The following is a 17,264-nucleotide window of genomic DNA, read 5'->3' on the forward strand; positions in this document are numbered from 1 at the left end:
CATCTCTTTTAGTGGCCGTCACTAACAGTATAAGTACTGGGCTGTAGGCCTTCTCCAGCGTTCTGTTAAGACCCAGCGTGTGGTGTGTCGGAAAGGGTGTTAGACTTGGACAGGAGAGATCTTGGCTCTAGTCCCTGTTCAGCCCTAGAGCCACTTTAGGTGGTCCTGGCCAAGACACCTTCTCTCCACCTAATCTACTTCACGAGCTTGCTGTCGTCGTTGAACGGAGAAAACCCACAGCTTTTCCCCTGGACTCATTAGAGGAAGAGGGACACAAAACAGTGGCAAATCAAACACAGCTTAGCTGCTCTTGTATTTAATCCATCACAAACACACTGTTCCGCCAGAGACAAGAAGGGTGTGTCAACAGCGGCTGTTCTCTGCAGTTCTCTTACTCCACTCAACCACAGTTTACATTGTGGTTCTCATTAGTCAGTACTATTGGCATTTAGGTTTCTCAGGTCCTGTTTTAGAGCGCCCATGCCAGGATTGAGATGACCTCCAGAAAGAATTTTAGGAAACACCAGTCAGTGATGTATGAATGGATATGCTAATAGGTGCCCCCACTGCTACGGAAAACTGTAGGAGACACTTATTACCAGCATATGCCAAAAGCCACCGTAACCCACAATCCATTAGGCTAACATGGAATGTCATCAAAGTGCCCACCCTACAACATTTGAAAAGGCTAATTTATGGGCCTGTGTGATTGCTGCGTTGCACATAGCTGACTGCTTGGGGTGTCCTGTAGGTGCTATTTGCCAGGGGCCATGAAGTGTCCTGCAAACATTGCTTTCCAACCAGAAGATTGGCATCCCAATTTTAAGTACATTTACTTGGAAGTAAGCCCCCTTCACTTCAAAGCGACTTGCTTTCAAGTGAGTAAACGTATTTAGGATCAAGATGTTCTAACTGTAGACACGGAGGGCTTGTGGTTTGTTTCTCAAAGTAGGGGCTGCCAGAACCGATGTCTCACATCACAGATGGTCTTCCATTTCCCGGGCAATGCTGACCTCACTCACCCCTAGTACTGGAGACACAGAGCAGGAATGAATCAGAATCACACAAAGCTGCAAGAGACCACAAAAGGTCATCCAGTCCAGCCCGCCCACGCCACCTAAGGAACTTAAAAATCACACACCATTGACAGGTGCTCATCTAATCTCTTCCTTAAAACTTCCAACAAAGGAGACTCCATCCCCCTCTGAGGCAGCCTATTCTGTTACGAACAGGCCTCGGCATCATAAAAGGCTTTATAATATTTAAGTGAAACCCCTTTTCCTGTAATATGAAACCTCCTAGTCCTTGTCTCTAAAGCTCCAGTAAACAAGTTGGCCTCCTCCTCAACATGTCTTCCTTTTATGGAGTTATAAACACAGCTATCCTATCACTTCTTGCCCTCCTCTTCTCAGAGCTACACATACCCAGCTCTCTCAACCTCTCCTCGTAAGGCAGGGATTCCTCGGCCATCCTAGTCACCCTTCTCTGAGCCTCTGGGGAGGGCGGTGTATAAATTAAATAAATAAATGTTCCAACCTGTCAATATCCTTCTTGAACTGCGGTGCCCAGAACTGGACACAATCTTCCAAATGACTACTACAGCAGACATTTTCCCCTTCTCCTTGGACAGTCCTGACTCTTCACTGGCTTTGGCCAAAGAGGTTACTGTCCTACTTCAAATGGGACCGGAAGCGATGCTGATTGTCCACGTGAGGCTGCCGGAGTTTTCAAGACTGTAGCAATCTGCAGGCCCCTTCTTCCCCTGTTTCACAGCCGCATCTTCTTCTGCCCTCCCCCAGCCTCTTGCTGCCTCCTGAGACACCAACATCTCTTCCTTCTGTATGTCTTTTCATCTCCACCCCATGGCTCTCTTTTCTTTCTCCCCTACAGCCACCTCCTCTCTTGCAATCACTGCCACTTTCTCACACACATTTGTTTCTGCGTTCTTCTCCTTCTCCTACTACCTCTGTAAACTTTTCTGATTCATATAAACTTTAGCATTGTTTACTGTGGTTGATAGATAACATCAAATGTGGCAGAAGAGATCTCATGAAGTACGACAGGCTTATCTTCATCTTTTTTTTCTTTAACTTGAGATTTTCCAAATTCTTCTTCAAATACTTTTTCTTTCTTTTTTTCTGAAGAAATATCTCCCCTCTTTTTACATGGCCCCATTATGTTGATTTTTTGATCCACATGCTGCTCAGGACTGCAGAAATTCTGGTCTGCTCAAAAATATTTTTTTAAACCTGGTGGAAAAGAGCTGTGCATCTAGTTTCAGGGAGACAATGAAGGGGGCTGTAATGGAGGGGAGTCAAGAGATGGGCCTTTTGATTTTCATTAGCTTCTCTTCCATAACTCAAGCACCTTGGGTAACAGAAGAAATTAATAAGTTGCAGCTCCCTGGCATGTAACCACTATGTGCCCCTATATTTATTGGGGAATATCTGCACATCAACCTTTACCCATTAACCACTGCATAAAACTAGTGCACATTGTCTCGCTACATCAACTGACTCTTTCTGGGATTTGTCATGTGAATGCATGAGTAATCCAAGCCTTGGAAATGCAGCAGATGCTCACCCCTGACTTTCTGAGAGGTGTGAAAACATCCACAAAGATGAGCATGTAATTGTAAATTGATCTCTCTTTTTGTGCACAAATATCCCTTTCTTTCCCCATTAAGGGGTCTAAGGCCAAAAATCACATCCCACTCTCCATAGCTTTGATACAGAAAGTCTACAAAGGGAACTTTTAAAACCCTTATGTATTTGTGGCCACTATCTTAGATAATGTTCAAAGAGGATTAGACAAATGCCTAACAAGTAGGGCTTTCAGTGGCCATTTGCTATCAGAAGTAAGTGGAAGTTCCTAAAGAGGCAGCATGCCTCTAAATATCAGTTTATGGGAACAAACAACAAGAAACATCCATCGCCTCTTAAGTGCAAGTTGGTGATCACCAACCCAATATGCATGGGCCAGGAAAGGCAGGCAGGCACCTGCATTCCAGCAGGGCTAATCCCCGCTTATGCATAATGCCATTGTCGTTCAGGCCCCCTCCTGACCCTGGCCCACTGAATCATAGAATCATAGAGTTGGAAGGAGCCATACAGGCCATCTAGTCCAACCCCCTGCTCAACGCAGGATCAGCCCTAACCATCCTAAAGCATCCAAGAAAAGTGTGTATCCAACCTTTGCTTGAAGACTGCCAGTGAGGGGTAGCTCACCACCTCCTTAGGCAGCCTATTCCACTGCTGAACTACTCTGACTGTGAAAAATTTTTCCTGACATCTAGCCTATATCGTTGTACTTGTAGTTTAAACCCATTACTGCGTGTCCTTTCCTCTGCAGCCAGTGGGAACAGCATCTTGCCCTCCTCCAAATGACAACCTTTCAGATACTTAAAGAGGGCTATCATGTCCCCTCTCCTTTTCTCCAGGCTGAACATTCCCAAGTCCCTCAACCTATCTTCATAGGGCTTGGTCCCTTGGCCCCAGATCATCTTCGTCGCTCTCCTCTGTACCCTTTCAATTTTATCTACGTCCTTCTTGAAGTGAGAGATGTGATCCCCTCAAAACCTGGAGCCCACATTTATGATCACATGAAGCTGCCATATACTGACTCAGACCTAAGGTTGCCAACCTGCAGTAGCTCCTGGAGATCTCCCACTATTACAAATGAACCTTCAATTGACCTCTGGAACAAATGACTGCTTTCAAGGAATTTCTTTTGAATTAAATTCATCTCATTAGTTCTGGTCTGTCCCTTTTGCCCCAGAGGGATGGACCAGAACCAATGGGATGAAATTAATTCAAAAGAAATTCCATCTAAACATCCGGAAGAAGTTCCTGACAGTTAGAGCGGTTTCTCAGTGGAACAGGCTTCCTTCTCTGGAGACTTTTAAACAGGCTGGATAGCCATCTGATGGAGAAGCTGATTCTGCGAAGGTTCAAGGGGGTGGCAGGTTGCAGTGGATGAGCAGTAGGTTTCTGAGTGCCCTGCACAGTGCAGGGGGCTGGACTAGATGACCCAGGAGGTCCCTTCTGTTATTCTATGATTATATGATTCTAAGGGTGGACTCAATGGAATTATACCCTGCTGATATCCCTCCCTTTCCCAAACCCCACCTTCCCTAGGCTCCACCCCAACAAATCTAATCTTCCCTTCACCTGAACCTGATAGTCCATTTTGATACAATCCAGCAAAGAAAGCCAGTTTGGTGTAGTGGTTAGGAGTGCGGACTTCTAATCTGGAATGCCAGGTTCGATTCTGCACTCCCCCACATGCAGCCAGCTGGGTGACCTTGGGCTCGCCACAGTACTGATAAAACTGTTCTGACCAAGCAGTGATATCAGAGCTCTCTCAGCCTCAACCACCTCACAGGGTGTCTGTTGTGGGGAGAGGAATGGGAAGGTGACTGTAAGCCGCTTTGAGCCTTCTTGGGGTAGGGAAAAGCGGCATATAAGAACCAACTCTTCTTCTTCTTCTTCTTCTTCTTCTTCTTCTTCTTCTTCTTCTTCTTCTTCAAAGCCACATTTATGGAGTTTTAAAATTTTTTATTTATTTATAAATACATTTCTATACTGCCACTCCCGGTATTTACTTGCTCGGGTGGTTTAAAAAATTTAAACACATAATAGTCTAAATACCTAAAACATTTTAAAACAGTTACAATTACATCGAACCCACATCAGGTACATATCTTGATTTCTGTACCCCCTCCCATCCTACAGGGGTGGGCTGTTTTTAGGGAGGGCCCATTTAGGTCGTGGCATTAGTCATTTGCTGACCCCCAACCAAAAGCCTGGCAGAAGAGCTCCGTTTTGCAGGCTCTACAGAACTAGGGAGGTTCCTAAAAGGTCCTCTTTCAGGACCTCATTCCACCAGGCAGGGGCCAGGACAGAAAAGGCCCTGGCCCTGGTCAAGACTAGATGTACTTCTCTAGGGCTAGGGATCACCAGCTGGTTTGAATTGGCCAAACAAAGTGTTCTTCAAGGGGTACAGTCAGTTAGGCGGTCCGTCGGAGACACAAGGCCCAGATTGCATATGGCCTTGAAGGTCAAAGCCAAGAACTTGTTCCAGAACTTGTTCCAGAAGTCAACTGGGAGCCGGTGCAGTTGCCTAAGAACAGGCCACATATGGACCCTACAAGGTGTTCTTGTGAGGACCTGCACTGCTGCATTCTGATTTCGAAACACACATCTCACTATGGGCCCTCTTCTGACAACCTTAAAATCGTAAAACATGATAAAAGGCACAATAAAACCAGAGTCCAATAGCACCTTTAAGACCAACAAAGATTTCTTCAAGGCGTGAGCTTTCGAGTGCAAGCACTCTTCCTCAGACCAATACGGCTACCTATTTGAATCTATGATAAAAGGCATATATAAAAGTGTAAAAAGAGAAAGCAGATCAGAAAACCACTGAAACGTATTTCTCAGGCACTATATATCCCAGCTTGGTGTAGTGGTTAGGAGTGCAAACTTCTAGTTCTAATCTGGTGAGCCGGGATTGAATCTGCGCTCCCCCACATGCAGCCAGCTGGGTGACCTTGGGCGGGGGTCATCAACCCCCGGTCCGCAGCCCGGTAACGGGCCGCTAAGGCCATGGTACTGGACCACCGACAGCCACGCCTGCCTCCCCCCCCCCCAGCGAGAAGGAAGGGAAGAGGCAGGCGCAGCCGCCGGCACGCCGGTGACCCAAACGCACATGCGCGCAGTTGCCGCGCATGTGCATTAGCGCCCCTGGTGGCAAAAATGCGCATGCACGCAGTTGCCGTGCATGCGTGTTAGCGCCACCTGGTGGCAAAAACGTGCATGCACAACAACTGTGCGTGTGCGTTTGTGCGGCATCCGGGCCATCAGTTCTCCCCTCACCCCCGGTGGCGGTCCCTGACCTCAGAAAGGTTGGGACCGCTGATCTTGGGCATAAAACTGCTCTGACCGAGCAAGAATATCAGGGCTCTCTAGGCCTCACCTACCCCATAGGGTTTCTGTTGTGGGGAGAGGAAAGGGAAGGTGACTATAAGCTGCTTTGAGCCTCCTTCGGGTAGAGAAAAGCGGCATATAGGAACCAACTCTTCTTCTGTTTGAAATTTCAGCCCCTACCTGGTTTTTAAGAAATGTGGGCTTCTCCTTGTAATCTGAGGCAATCAGCCCATGGATCTTCTGTCTCCCGTGGGAACCAAGCTCAAGCTGTTGGCGGGAAAAAAAATAGATTTTAGTGCTGAAATACGGATTTTAGGAGAGACAAGTGTGAGCAAACACAGCTGTCTTCTCAAACCCTGCAACAAGAAAGTGCCAGAATTATTTTTCAAAATAATGTTTTTAATAGCAGCAAAAATGTTCTTTTTAACCCTTCCATCATCCGCATGCAATGAAGTTAGCAGGCAGGTCATTCTGTTCCACAATATCTGAAGGCACCGCCAGGTAGCTATTATCCAAATGAAAATCCATCTAGCCAAGATTTGGCGGGTTATTTCAAACAGCTCTGAAGTGATAGATTCAAATGAGTAGCCATGTTGGCCTGAAGCAGCACAATAAAACCAGAGTCCAGTAGCACCTTTAAGAGCAACAAATTCAGGGCGTGAGCTTTCGAGTGCAAGCACTCTGTTTTTATTCAGCTCTGAAGTGTCTTTTATATGAGCAGCATTTCTCTCTGGTCTTGCTCTCTCTATTCTGCTTCACTCTGATTCTTGTCTCCTGCCTCATAAGCGTTCTTTTAAACTCTCCCCTGATGTCTTCAGCCACTTCCCAAGAACCACCACTTCGCATTAAGGACTGAGGCTTTGACTTGAAGAAGAAGAGTTGGTTTTTAGACCTTGCTTTTTGTCAAGCGTTGAAAGGACTCACAACTAGCTTCTTAATTAAAGAAAGCTTTTATTGAGAAGTACTGCAAACTCAAGACTGGCGAAGACAAATCTGACTAGAGGACAGATTTGCTTCTTCTTATCAATACATTTCTCCCGCCCAAAACTTGAAAGTTCCCAAGGGAGGGGGGCAGGAGGGAAGAGACACAGGCAATTAAAACAGCGATACATTCTCATGGCTTTGGCTGGGTGATAACGAAACTGGGCCCAGCCGAGAGGCCTCAACAAAAGATAGGAGTTACCACAACATATATTTCACTTTAACTAACAAGCATGAATACAGGACCTGAAACTACCAGGCGCCAAGCAATATAACTGTCATGGAGGAACCCAGGCTAATTTATGGCAGAGATTCCAATGATCCTGACACTTTTCACTACCCAAATGAGTCTCAAAGTGGCTTACAATCTCCTTCCCTTCCTCTCCCCACAACAGGCAACCTGTGAGGCAGATGGGTCTGAGAGAGCTCTGAGAGAATTGCTCTGTGAGAACAGCTCTAGCAGGACTGTGACTAGGACAGAGTCTGCACTTACTTTGTTTATTCCATTGTCAATCCTGTTGAATTCAGATTGATTTGAACTCGGGTCTTCCTCTCCCCCCCCCTCCCCATTGACACTGAAACGTGTTCTGCATGTGGTTAGGGTAGTTCAGAAGAAGGGGGAGCCAAGCACAGCCTCTTTCTTTATTTTCTTGAAGGGTGGGGGAGAGAACTGGAAAACAGCAGAGGAGGGAGAAAAAAATCCAAGACATTAGGGGCTTCTCCTTTAAGGCAAGCTTGTCACATGAGGAGCTTTGGCCAATCAGGGGTTCTCTACCGGAGCAGAGCCCAGGTTCAAAACAGCCTGCTTTCTCAATCCGAATCTTAAAATATTGAAGTTTAAAAGCACTCTAAAATATTGCACAATAAAGGTAGGGTCACTCCAGATCAATCCTGCTTGTTGCAGAAGGATAATTTAAATCATCCAAAATCAAAATGGAAATCGCATTCTGTGTAGACAACAGGGACTGAATTGACCTGGGATTGGAATAAAAGCTCCGTGCAGTTTACACCCAGAAGAAGAAGAAAAGTTGGTTTTTATACCCCACTTTTCACTGCCTGAAGGAGTCTCAAAGAGGCTTACAATTGCTTTCCCTTCCTCTCCCCACAAAAGACACCCTGTGAGGTAGGTAGGGCTGAGAGAGTTCTGACAAGACTGCTGTGTGAGAACAGCACTATCAGTGCTGTGACAAGTGCAAGGTCAGCTGCATATGGAGGAGATTAAAAGCCACCACTTTTGACCACTACACTGAGCTGGCATCTGCAATGCGTGCAGAACATCCAAGGTTCAACCCGCAGCATTTCCAGTCAAAAGGATAACTTTGTAGATGACGATCAAGACCCCTGCCCAAAACCTTGGAGGGCTGTTGTCGGTCAGAGTAGACAACACCAACCTTAACAGACCTGTGCTCTCACTCAGCAGACAGTAGTGCCATGTATTGGGGTGTGGCTTTCTCCCCACCTTCTTTTTATGCTCGCAGCAACTAACCTATGGGGACGGTGTCACTAGGACTGTTTATGCGCTGGAGGTTTCATGCCGAGCTGCAGGCTAGAGTTTTAGTCATGGCAGGTTGCCCCACTTCTTTCTGCACCCACACGGGGGAGCATTTGGCCTGGTGCGCCTCATCTGCCCAGGATTTGTGCTCTTGCACAGAAGCTGGGGCAGTGAAGTTCCCAGTGCGGAAACAGTCTAGGAGAGAGTGACTCATCCAAGGGCACTTAGCAAGCTTTCATGCTTGGTCATCCCATCCCTAGTCAGAAGAAGAAGAAGAAGAAGAAGAAGAAGAAGAAGAAGAAGAAGAAGAAGAAGAAGAAGAAGAAGAAGAAGAAGAAGAAATTATATACTGCTTTTCTCTACCAGGAGTCTCAAAGTGGCTTACAGTGGCCTTCCCTTTCCTCTCCCCACAACAGACGTCCTGTGAGGGAGGTGAGGCTGAGAGAGCCCTGATATTACTGAAGAAGAAGAGTTGGTTCTTATATGCCGCTTTCCCCTACCCGAAGGAGGCTCAAAGTGGCTTACAGTTGCCTTCCCTTTCCTCTCCCCACAACAGACACCCTGTGGGGTGGGTGAGGCTGAGAGAGCCCTGATATTGCTGCTCAGTCAGAACAGCTTTATAAGTGCCATGGCGAGCCCAAGTGACTGCATGTGGAGGAGGAGCAGGGAATCAAGCCTGGCTCGCCAGATTAGAAGTCCACACTCCTAACCAACACACCAAGCTGGCTGTATTATTAAATGCAAACAAAAATTGTTTAATTCTTACTAGTAGAATTGGCTCCTCAGCCACTCCAGCAATACAACTCTTCTCTGCTTGCACCATGTGGTGCTCATTCTTACAGAGCTTTAGTAAACGGAAGATCATGCAAGGGTAGGATACCCAGACCCAACTCTGCTGGCCAACTGGACATTGGTGATCCTGTAATCAGATGGAAGGCAAGGTTGGGCAGAAAGGGAAGTTAATTTTGTGGAGTCGGTAATGTCTCAGACTTCCTTTGCCTTAGCAGACAAGCTAAGTTTTCTGTGAACCCAACTGCACATAATGAGACCATCCAGGATTGTGTTTTTTTCTGTTGCAATTAGAAGCACTACCGGTCCAGCATATACATATTAAAATATAGGCAACCAAGCACTGCTTTGCTGGTCTTAGCGCAGTCAATTTCTCCCTGCTTTGTGCAGATTCATCTCACAATACCTCATTTGGGTGAGCTATTTTTAAGATGTATCAGAGGAGTCTGGGCTGGTTATATAATTCCTTTGAAGCCCTTCTCTTTGTTGCCATGGCCTTACAAATTAGTGTGTTTGACACAGAGCACAAGTTTCTTGCTTCAGAAATGATTGTTAGCATGCCAGTTTCTTATATATTTCATATCCCATAATTTCATCCTGCCTGTGTTTTTAAGTCAGTCTGCAAGTACTCCAAGTATGCTTAATACCTACATGACAGCCACCTAGGGTATAAAGCTGTTTCCTATCAAGCTTTATCACTAAGGCATTCTTTGTTCTAAGTAAAAATTTTAAAATAAAATTTGGGGGAGAGGGGCTGAGAAGCAGTTGGATAGCATGGAGAGGGTGGGGGGAGTTTCTTATTCCAAAGTTCACCTTTTAAAAAATATAGCCATTTCTTTCTTTTTTTCTCTCTCTGTCTTTTAAAAGAGGAATTTCTCTTTCCTTTCTTTTTGATTTCTCTTTGAAGAGAAACCAAGGTGCCCTTTTGCAACTCCAGCCCATGCTGTTGTCTTGCGTTATAAACCACAAGGTGGTGCTGTAGGAGGAGGGCAGGGAGGTTTGGGAAGAGAGAGTTTCCCTCTGAGCATCTGCAGAGTAAAATTCTGAAATTTTGCAAAACTTCCTGCCCCTCCTTTATTTAGATTTCTCACTGATCAAAACAAAATAAGAAAGTGACTTTACATACCTAAAAAAAAAAGAGAGTGCCAAAGAGCTGGGTTGCTGGATTGTTGGGAGAAACCACATAAAAAGGGATTAAGAGAATTTCTCTTAAGTATGCTAGACTGAAATAAATCCAGCCAGACCGAAAAGAGGTGCTGCTGCTATGGGGGGTGGGGGGGACCTAGGGTTGTGCCTGAAGCAGCCAGTGCCGCGACATGGGGGGAGGGGAGGCGCAGTCAGCGGCCCTCCCCCCTGCGCCGCGGCCCTGGCTGCTTTGGGCACGAACGGCCGTTTCGGACACCAAAGCGCCCAAGAGCGGCATGGTGAGTCAGCATGGTATACTGGTTAAAGAGAGGTGGGCTCTAATCTGGAGAACTGGGTTTGATTCCTCACTCCTCCACTTGTAGCCTGCTGGGAGACCTTGGGCTAGTCACAATCCTCTTAGGGCTGTCCCCACAAAGCAATTCACCATAAATAAATATCGATTGATTGATTGATTGATTGATTGATTGATTGATTGATTGATTGATTGATTGATTGATTGATTGATTGATTGATTGATTGATTGATTGATTGATTGATTGATTGATTCGCTCTCAGCCCCACCTATTTCACAGGGTGTCTGGAGTGGGGAGATTAAGAGAAAGGTGTTTATAAGCTGCTTTGGAACTCTTTCAGGTGGTGGGAAGTGAGGTATAAAAAACCCAGCTCTTTTTCTTCTTCTAAAAGACAACCCAGAGAACCTTCCTGGGACACTCCAGCAAAGGAGCCTAGCAGAGGCAGTCAGCTGTTGGCGGCTGCCTCACATAAGAACATGTCTCCTCGAGAAACTGCATCCGCCGTACCTCTTATGGTACTATGTCACTTAGTGATCTGTTCCTGAACAAGGGGAGAGGGGAGGGGTGGCAGCCTCAGAGAGAATGAGGCAAATCTCTGCTGAGAAAAATGTGGGCTTCTGGAGTACAGTCACTTTAAAAGAGCCCAAAATGGAGGCAAAAATCAGTCTTGGGAGGGAAGTCCTGCAACCAGGAACCAGGAAGTCTTTGAACCGATGCCCTGGCCAATCAGGGAAGACTACGTCAGCATTGGAGGCATGGGGCAGGAAGTTAATCCAGCAAAATTAAGAAGATCTACATTTATACTGTGGGCTTTCAAAGCCTGTTTTTCAAATATAGCAACTTATATCCGCTCCTGGATATCATGGGGAAAAGGTAGGGTCACTGTGGATCAATCACGGATGTTGCAGAGGGGAAATTTAAAAGGCCCAAAGTCAAAATGGAAATCAAATACAGTGCAAAGGGGAGTGGTTTATTCGGGCTGGGAGAGATAAAAAGCAAAGTGCACACTCGACCCAGTTCTCTCCCAGCTTCATTGGTTCCAGATTGGTGATCGGATCAGATTTAAGATTTTGGTAGTAATCTTTAAAGCCCTAAACGGTTTGATACTGGCATATCTACAGGAATGCCTTTTTCCTCACACCCCCCAAAGTACATTAAGATCATCAGACCAACACCTGCTTAGGATCCTCGGCCCAAAGGAGGTGAATTTGGCCTCAACCAGGGCCAGGGCTTTTGCGGCCCTGGCCTCAGCATGGTGGAACACTCTGCTGAGAGAGATCAAGGCTCTGAAGAACCTTAACCAATTCCTGTAAGACAGGAACCTGTCCTGTAAGACAGACCTGTTCTGCCAGGCCTATGGTCAGGGCCGAGAAAGACATCAGGAAATGCTGGGGGAACATCCGCTTGAAAAATTTTGAACCTCCCCTGTCTGCCTAGAATCATAGAATCATATAATCATAGAGCTGTAAGGGACCTCATGGGTCATCTAGTCCAACCTCCTGCACTATGCAGGACACTCACATCCCAATCGCTCATCCACTGTCACCTGCCCCCCCCCTTGAGCCTTCACAGAATCAGCCTCTCCGTCAGATGTCTATCTAGCCTCTGTTTAAATATTTCCAAAGATAGAGAATTATTTACTTAGTTGGCGGTGTGATTGTCTGTTTTGAACTGATTGTTTTAACCATGTTGTCACTGGCCCTGAGTTATATAGGAAGGATGATGATACAAATAAATATTTATTTATTTTATTGTTTAACCCCCTGCTCAGGACCAGGACCAGGCTGCATTCATCACAATGTCCAAAGAGGCATTGCTATATTGTTGTCCTGGAAACCTTTTTGAATCGTCTGGCCAAGCTTGTCTAGTCTGTAAAAAACAACATCATCTTCCATTTTTCAGCAAAGAGCGTCTAAAATTATATATTTATTGAAGCATAAACTTTTGCAAGCCCAAGCCTGCTTCGTCAGATGCATGAAACGGACCCTTGGTCAGCAAAATATATACGCAGCAGGGGAGAATATTTCTGCTGACTGAGAATCCAGTGCAAACATCAATTGAAGTGGGCTCCAGCACATAAAAGATTATGATTCAATAAATCTGCTAGCCCTTAATAGATTCCTGTTGGGGGCAGATCTCTGCCACAGACTGACAGAAGGAAAACTTTGTTTAAAAAGCCTTCCCTTTGTGGTGGGTTTTAATGAGTGTTTTGGGTCCCTTTTGCAGACATCTTGTTGGGAGGAAAGAAGTCTTTAAAATAAAGGATTTTGGAAATCCCCTTTCCATTTCTCGTTCCATTATTTCTGATAGCACCTAATCCTCCAAAACAGCATTTAGTTTCAAATGAATACCTTTGAATGATGTTAATCTCCCATGCGCCTTCTCACACCAGGGTGGAGTCTGATGGAAATGAAAGAATAATAGAATACAATTCTGTTACAAGTAGACAGAAGGAGTAGGCAGAAATTTGGCATAAAGTGTGTTTGTATACTTCCAAACTATGTTGACCCTATGAATAAGTGACCTCCAAAGCTACTGGGTTAAATGTTTTTAAAAATTCATTTTTCTTGGAAGCACAGAAGCGTTACAATATCCCTGATTTTCCATGTTTTCCAGTTAATGGGGAAATGCAGTTCAAACAAATTACAAAGGTAATCCAACTCCAATGGTAACAAGAGAAAGACATTTTACTTACAAGAATAGAAGCACATCTTACATGGTATATTCATGTAGGTAAAGGTATCCCCTGTGCAAGCACCGGGTCATGTCTGACCCTTGGGGTGACGCCCTCCAGCGTTTTCATGGCAGACTCAATACGGGGTGGTTTGCCAGTGCCTTCCCCAGTCATTACCGTTTTACCCCCCAGCAAGCAAGCTGGGTACTCATTTTACCGACCTCGGAAGGATGGAAGGCTGAGTCAACCTTGAGCCGGCTGCTGGGATTGAACTCCCAGCCTCATGGGCAAAGCTTTCAGATGGCTGCCTTACCACTCTGCGCCACAAGAGGCTCATATTCATGTAGGTACCTTTCACTAATTGTAAACAGCTGAACTTCAAAAAAGTTAACTTGCTACGGCTCCAAGCCCAGGTAAGAGAAAGAAAAAAGGGATGTCCTATAGAAGAAGAAACACAGAAGGCGAGCAAGGGACAAAGAGGCTTCATGTCTAACCCAAAAGAGGTTGAGGCCAACCACCAAGAGTACCCTAGCGAGAGAATTCTCTTAATCTTTTCCCTCCCAGATCCCCTTGCAAGCAGAAACAACAATATCCAACCCTTGCTGAGGCCGTGGCTTCCTTGATTGAGTCAGTCCATCTCCTATTGGGTTTTTCTCTTTTCCTGTTGCCTTTCAACTTTTCCTTGAGTTGTTGTTTTTCTCAGGGAATCTTGTCTTCCCCCAATGTGACCAAAGTCCAATACCTTCAGTTTAGTCGTTTTAGCTGACAGGGAGAGTTCAGGTGTGGGGGCACAGGGTTTTTGTTTCCTATCATTACCACTGAGAAGGAATGCCAAGTCAACTAAGGAATATTCCTGGCTAAGGAATATTTCGCTTCTGGAGATTACTGCCCTCATAGAATCATAGAGTTGGCTGGGGCTTCCAGGGTCATCTAGTCCAACCCCGTGCACAATGCCTATCCATAGTGACCCTCATTTTATGCCCAAGTGATTCCGCCCATTTCCACCAAAAATCTACAGAATTCAGCCTGGACTGGAGGAAATTTACTTACCCTCCCACAGTGGTGATCAGCAATTCCCTGGGTAAGCAAGGAAAGGCCAAAAGAGACTAACACTGGCACATCCCTCCCTGACCATCCACTCACAATAGGCCTAGGTTAATAAAATCGACATTTCTGTCAGATGACTATCTAGCTTCTGCTTTAAAACTTCCAAATAAGGATAAGCCATCACCTTCTGAGGAAACCTGCTCCAACTGTCACGAACATCTTCAGAATGTTTAGCCAAAAATTCTTTTGAATTATTTTCAAGTCATTGGTTCTGGTCTGCCCCTCTGATAGCCCTTTAAATATTTGAAGATGGTTATCATATCACCTCTTAGTTGTCTTCTCTCCAGGTTATACAGACCAAGCTCACCCAACCTTTCCTCATACGACTTGGTCTCCAAACTCCTCACCATCTTCATAGTCCTCCTCTGGACACACTCCAGTTCCTCTACATCTTTCTTCAGCTGTGGTGCCCAAAACTGAACACAGTGCTCCAAGTGAGGTCTTAATCAGGTCAAGAAGCTGAAGGCTGAAAGCAGGGGCTCATGGGAACTGTAGACCACAGACATCTGGAGAGCCACAGTTTGGCCACCCCTCGTCAAAGAAGGCAGGAACCACCATGAGGAAGCAGCATGAGAAATCATACGTACAAAACCATTTAGAACTATCTCAGGTACTTGATCAGGGGCAGAATGTTGGTTCTCTAAGACAGGGGTAGTCGACCTGTGGTCCTCCAGATGTTCATGGACTACAAGTCTCTAAGACAGGGGTAGTCGACCTGTGGTCCTCCAGATGTTCATGGACTACAAGTCTCTAAGACAGGGGTAGTCGACCTGTGGTCCTCCAGATGTTCATGGACTACAAGTCTCTAAGACAGGGGTAGTCGACCTGTGGTCCTCCAGATGTTCATGGATTACAAGTCCCGTGAGCCCCTGCCGGCATTTGCCAGCAGGGGCTCATGGGACTTGTAGTCGATGAACATCTGGAGGACCACAGGTCAACTACCCCTGCTCTAAGAAGTTCTTTACTGAAATAAATGATGCAAAATAGAAAACACAAAATAAATTATGCAAAATGAAGTAAAATATGCAAAATTCCCATAAGTAAAATCAGGAATTTGGAATGCTGAGTGCGGAGTTTTAGAATAAGCAAAAAGACTGTAAATGTGATTGGTTATCATATGAATGCCATAGAAACAGCTCTCAAATTGTACGATAGCCTAGGGAGGAAGTTGTCGTGCATATCCAAAGCACACCCTTGCACCAATATATAAAATGTTCCGTCCATGAACAGCAAAGTGCATCATTTATTTAGTCCCTGCGTTCAGGCCTGTCATTTTAATCCCTTCGATTTGCAACAGATGTTTGGGTAACTCACGTGGTCAGTGTAACTACAAGAATCCTATGCTGCTGATTTACTGACAAAAACTGCAGCCCGCTCATATCTGGTTTTCAGTTTTGAGGCTTGACATATGTAATCACCAGAGGAAACACCAGTTTTGAGTGCCTCCGCAAAGAAGCAGCCAGACTGAACAATTCCATCTTGGTGTAGTGGTTAGGAGTGCAGACTTCTAATCTGGCGAGCCGGGTTCGATTCCCTGCTCCCCCACATGCAGCCAGCTGGGTGACCTTGGGCTGACCACAGCACTGATAAAGCTGTTCTGACCGAGCAGTGATATCAGGGCTCTCTCAGCCTTACCTCCTTCCCAGGGTGTCTGTTGTGGGGAGAGGAAAGGGAAGGCAAATGTAAGCTGCTTTGAGACTCCTTCAGGTAGAGAAAAGTGGCATATAAGAACCAACTCTTCTTCTTCTTCTTTCAAGAACCATAGAATCATAGAACCATAGAATCATAGAGTTGGAAGGGGCCATACAGGCCATCTAGTCCAATCCCCTGCTCAACGCAGGATCAGCCCAAAGCATCCTAAAGCATCCAAGAAAAGTGTGTATCCAGCCTTTGCTTGAAGACTGCCAGTGAAGAAGATGCTACAGTGAAGAAGGTGCTACATCATTGATTTTTTTCCACATCCAGAAATGAATATAATTCCTTAATTCATCTCCATTAAAGGGGGGGGGGGGAAGAGTCGCCTATAGCTTGGTCTAGTGAACGGATTTGTTCTCAGACGCCTTGGCAGCAACGATGCCAGTCACTGTTCCAAGTTGTTGAAAGTGGTGCCTTTCTGACAACACCCACTTCAGAGTTTCCTTGGACGAGTGCATGTGACTCATTTCACGATGCCTCAGGTCCGACTCATGTTTAAAAGAGGATCGCCCGGTAGGTCTCCTGCACAAAGAAGTCACTGTAATGGCTTTGGCCTACATCAAGAGATAACACGCCAGCCAGTGGTTCTCTGTTCAGCTGACCTTGGCATGCACAGAGAAATCAGAAGGTAGGGCTTTCGAGAAATGTCAACAGACTCTCTTGGTTCAATTGGAACAGGAATACTCTGGAACTTCTCTTTGGAAAAGTCGCTATGAAAAGGCTGGCAAGGAATCCAATTCACTCATCTGAATGCCCCAGTCGTCATTTACAACTTGCTGCAAAGCTAAGGGCCAAGCTAAGCATGAGATGGGAGGCCTGAGGTTGGAACCCCAGGTGGGCCCCTTGAATGCCAAAAGCATCCCCCAGAGGGTGGGTCAGGGTTGACCTTGATCACGACTTAGGAACACGGAAAAGAGGAGATTTCTAACTCCACTGTATCAGTTTCCCAGTTAGACTACTTAAAGCCCTGGAAAGCATAAGAGATATCTATTGATTTAGATTGCCCTCACTTTTCTCCCTAGTGGGAAGTCAAAGCATTTCAGAACTTCATTCTCTCTTCTTCCGTGTTATCTTCACAACAACCCTGGGAGGTGGCCAGCACGGTGTCATGGTTCAGGGAGCCAGTTTGGTGTAGTGGTTAGGAGTGCGGACTTCTAATC

General features: G+C 45.7%; 1 long non-coding RNA gene across 1 annotated transcript; it reads right to left on the reverse strand.

Annotated features, from left to right (window-relative positions):
* Window positions 1–300: 300 nt before the first annotated feature.
* LOC143828842 (uncharacterized) lies at window positions 301–14,020 on the reverse strand. The gene is made up of 3 exons (XR_013227928.1): window positions 13,900–14,020; window positions 12,980–13,028; window positions 301–1,030 (listed from the first exon to the last, which is right to left on the reverse strand). It is a non-coding gene; the product is annotated as an uncharacterized LOC143828842 (long non-coding RNA).
* Window positions 14,021–17,264: the final 3,244 nt, after the last annotated feature.

The sequence above is a fragment of the Paroedura picta genome, chromosome 2 (assembly GCF_049243985.1).
Source record: "Paroedura picta isolate Pp20150507F chromosome 2, Ppicta_v3.0, whole genome shotgun sequence".
NCBI lineage: Eukaryota > Metazoa > Chordata > Lepidosauria > Squamata > Gekkonidae > Paroedura > Paroedura picta.